The following is a 5,083-nucleotide window of genomic DNA, read 5'->3' on the forward strand; positions in this document are numbered from 1 at the left end:
TTGTATTACAGGAAGTGGTGCAAGGGCATAAGATGGATGAACCATCAAGTTGTTTTGTTTACAAGTCTGTATATGTATATATTTGTTGAATGACTTGTAATGTTATCGTTTATGCTTATTGGTCTGTATCGGAACATGACACCCCGAGTTTTGATTATATAATGAAAATACATTTCTTTTTTGAAATGCTTTGGTAAACATTGTTTTATCATGTTTTGTTTTTGGGAACAAATTCCGCAACTCTTTCAAATCAAAAGGATTTACTCTGAAATTATTTTAAAAGCATAAATGAAAATCGGTCTTTTCTAGCCGAGATTTTGGGGATATCACAGGTTACAACCTTTCTAACACTCAATTGGGTTCCTTTGACCCTCAACAGATATGGGACTCTAAGCCTCGGACTGGTCGAGTCCCAGGAATGGACTCGCCGAGTCGGTCACGTCCACACTCTAAATCCTTGATTTCTGATGTACAACCTTTGATCGAAAGATGGATCCAAGCTTCTACAATCGATCTAGCACATAAAGTTACAAACTTTACGTGCTTGCATGGGTCTTTGAGCTCAAAAAGACATAAAACAAGCTCCTATGATGCATGGGACCTTTCATGGGTGCAAAAGCAACCCAAATCTGCCTAGTGACCCCTATATTGACGTGACTCAGAAGCTTTAACCCCCAACCATGTTTGCAAACATGGTTGGCCACAAAAATGGCTTATAAAAGCCCTAAATCTCCCCAAAGAGGGATCTAACAAATGAGTGAGCAAGTTAACAAGTTTTTACCTTCAATGAACTGCAAATGAAGAACCAAATTCGAATCCTTCAGTCCCCTCTTGATCCTTCTATGCTCTTCCTCCTTCCTTGAGGACAAAACCCACAACAATCACTCAAAAGCTTTAGATCTTGCACCAAACGTTTAGGGTTTGCTATGGAGGGTTCCTGGGAGCAATAGGGATGAGTGGTGGCTGAAAGAGATGATTAAATAGGGTGCAAACCCTCAGATTAGGCTTTTTGTCCAGACAACGTCTACTCGTCGAGTCTATCGCTTAAATCGCGAGTTGGCCCTTCAATTCTCCGAGTCTAAGGCCAAAATACATGATTTAATATAATTAATAAAAAGAAATACATACCAAGAACAAGGTGCTACACGGTTATATGTCGGAAGTAGATATGAATCAAGACTATCATGAGGTTGGCTTGTAGATGTCTAAGTTGTTGGACATAGCAAAGTGGTGCTACAACAATTCTTGAGTACTCATAAGTTCTGAGTATTGGACACAACCCACGCTCACTGGTATCACTTCATGTTATTTATCTCGAGTGATCGTGAGACGGTAATATCATATAAGTCTTCAAACCTAGAGATATGTGTTGTTGCCTATGAGTTGGTTATGCATTGATCGTACGAAACCACATTGGTAACTCGATGTTATAAAATATACTTTTATGTGTGATTCAACAAGTAGTAGAACAAGCATATGAGTCAAAGTTTATCTATTCCTTCTTGGATTAGAAGTGATATCTAGGCCCCTGGGCCCGATCAGAACTAAATTGATGTGTTTGATTAAGTTCTTTCTCAAACAAATCGGAAATCGGGAAACAAACTGCTGGACAATAACAAAGATATTGTTCCATGTATTTGTCCGGCTGATATCTAGAACAGAGGGTTATATGATCACTTATCTTAATTGGTGTATCATCATTATCATCTCAGTTCTGAGAGACCTTGAAAGAACTACGATTGCTGGTCGGTTCCTGAAGTCATACTTGCTGTTATAGTCATTAGACTTCTCCAAGTGGGAGGCTGTTGAATAAGGTGTCTAAGTCCATAACTATTTCTAGTATGTACTTGATCTGGTTTGGCATGGTCCATTTGGGTTGCATGGCATCATGCATTTGGATAAACTAGAATGAGAGAAATAACACTTATGGTTTATTAATATATTATAAGTTCTAATATATTAATAATATTATTTAATTAGTATTCATCAAGAATTAATCTAAAATTAATTAAGTGATCAAAAGGTGACTAATCAAATATATGGGTTGATTGTGTAAATCACTCATACTTATAGAGTGGGCTAAATGCTCCATGGATTATCATGTTGGGCCAAGGCTCATAGGATGCTCCATGGTGTTTATAGGACCCATGGTTCATGGAAATGAAAGGTCTTGACAAATAGCGTTTACAAGATGTAACCCTAATTGTAACACGCTATATAAGCTTCATGTTACACACCAGAATTGGTACCTAGGTGATCAAGTTAGGGCAAACCGATTTCTAAGTGTTCTACATATCTCTCAAGTTTATTCCAAGTGCATTTGGTGTTGTGTGAAACATTTGAGGCATCACACTTGGGGTGCTAGGCTCACAAGGTTTCAAAGGAATCCAAATCACTACAAGGTATGTATTTCTAGCCAACTTTTATGAGTAAAGTTCCCCATGCATGCTAGATAGGATTATGAACCTTGGAAACCAAATTTTGCATGTATTTTAGACAAACATAGATCCAAGGTCTCTAGGGTTGCATGTGACGATATGCTATAGGTTAGTGATGGACCTATACATTGGGAATCTTCCTTGAGGATTAGTGATGGACTGTCACACCCAAAATAGGAACGGCAGAAACGTTTGGGGGCGGAGGACGTCATGTTAAGTATCACGAGATATGTATATGGTAAGCAAGTAATAAACAACCATTTCATTTCAAAAGAAAGTGTTTACAATTTGTGTTCACAAAACATAGAATTCATACATAAATAACAAAACAAGACTTGAAGTTGTAATGCTTCATGTTCTAAATCCCTAGCACGAGCACATGTCTAATAGCCTCCTGAGAATACAAGTTATTTGAAAGAGTTGATCAGCAATTAAGCTGGTGAGTTCATAAGATTTTATTGATGTTAGTAAGTTGTAAAGTGTTGTTGAAAATGTATATGTAAAAGTGATGTAAGCAGTAAAGTGTTGTTGAAAAAGTATATGAAAAAGTGATATAAGCTGTAAAATGTTGTTGAAAAATGTATACGTAAAAGCGATGTAAGCTGTAAGTTCTATTTTGACAAGTTCGCCTGTTCCTCTAGAAAATCATATATTTCCAATTGAATGAAAGTTAAGTAAAATGACACTACAAACCTTTCTATGGGTACTAAGTGGTTATAAGTTATATAAAAGTCAGAGTAAACAAACAATCGATTGTGCGTATCTGCCCTAAGCTTACAACCCAACGGGGAACAGAAAGTAAGGCGGATAGCACACATTCCATTGGTTGTTAGATCGTTGTCATATATAACTCCGGTGTATTCACTTGTTAATCGTGGAGTTATTTGTAATGGTTCCTTTATATCTAATGAAAAGTTCTTTTAAGAAAACCTATATTTCTTATAGTAAAATAGTGACCATAGTGACAACTTTTATAATAACTTAGCTTATACTGCTATATATAATCTGATATCGGATAAAAAGTTAATTGGGTGAATCTGCTATAAGTCCACAACCCAACGGGGAATAGGAAGTAAGGCGGAAAACACACATTTAACTACCTATTGGGTATTAGTTTTATATATAAACATGGTGTATAAATTAAGGTATTATAGAGTTGCTCACCTAAAGTCTTTTAAAATTGTACTGACTTAATAAAATGGATTAAGCCCTTATCTGGGAAATCTCTAGTTTTGTATACCAAATATACTAACTTTAAAAAATATGTTTTGTACTTGAAAAACTGTGCTTCTACTCTGTGTCCTATAACCTGATCCATACTTGGTACCCTTATGATGACTTAATGTATACTAAGCATAAATATATATAGATTCGGGTAGATAATAGATTGGCTGAACTCGTTCCAAGCCCACAACCCAACGAAGATAGGAAATGATGCAAAGAGCACACATCCTATTAGATGTCGGAATCTATTAGTATATGTGTATCCTATAGTGTATACATTAAGGAATCATAAGATTAGCATTATGGTCCTAACTTTTAAAAGTAGCCTTCTACCAAGACTCGACTGTTTTGAAAGTAGCCTTCTACCAAGACCTGACTGTTCTTAAAGTAGCCTTCTACCAAGACCCAACTGTTCTGAAAGTAGCCTTCTACCAAGACCCGACTGAACGACTATTATTAATTAAATCTAATCTACCTTATCGATTATGTGAATATGACACATGGTAAAGGTATTAATAATATTGAAACTGGAATTTTATATCCTTCTGTAATTATCGTATTGACAGTGTAAGTACTGTAGTATTTGTAATAAGTGACTACTTTTAGTACTATTTTGCCTTAATTGAGAGTTAAGACATAATGCGATTGCTAGATCCTATGCTAAACGCTCCCTTGTCAAGAGATTCTAGGAACTACACGCGACCCCTGCATGAGTGCAAGCCGCGAACATCCACATTACTATGATCATGTATACCCAATATAACTATCACAATGTAGAAGTGGTTCATTGGTATAGTTAGATCCTAAAAACGTTCCATGCTATAGCACCTTATTATGTTCTGTTCTGTTATCGTGTATTGTTATCATATTTATGTAAATGTATTCATGTAAGCGTATCTATGTAAAAGTATTTATGTAAACGTAATTCATTTCTGTAGACTCGTGAACTAAACTGACTCTTTGTGTGCTTCATTATACTAGAAGTAATGAAGAATATTCTCCTAAACTACACCTATTATAGTTTACTAATGTTCTACTTGGACCGTTAATGAAAAGACTCATTTGTCTACTAAGTTATGCTCGTACTTTAAAAACATAGTTTTGTATAACTATAAAGTAACATAACCTTTAAAAAGAGTTTTGAAATGTTTTGACAACTTATAAATAACATAAGCAACATTTTGAAAGATGTTTATAACAAACATTTACACAACCACCATTGTGTTCAATTTGTATGCCCCCCCCCCTTAAGACAGTTAAAATAGTTAAAAGATTCATTTTGGGGTATAAACTTACCTGATGTGGTTGATTCAAATGGGTATGCGCGTACGGATGAGAAGTTCCACGAATGAAGTCCCGAGACACAACAAGTCCGAAATGATATAAAAGGACACATATTGACATGAATGTAGTGTTTAACA

Source organism: Lactuca sativa, chromosome 1 (assembly GCF_002870075.4).
Source record: "Lactuca sativa cultivar Salinas chromosome 1, Lsat_Salinas_v11, whole genome shotgun sequence".
Classification (NCBI taxonomy): Eukaryota; Viridiplantae; Streptophyta; class Magnoliopsida; order Asterales; family Asteraceae; genus Lactuca; species Lactuca sativa.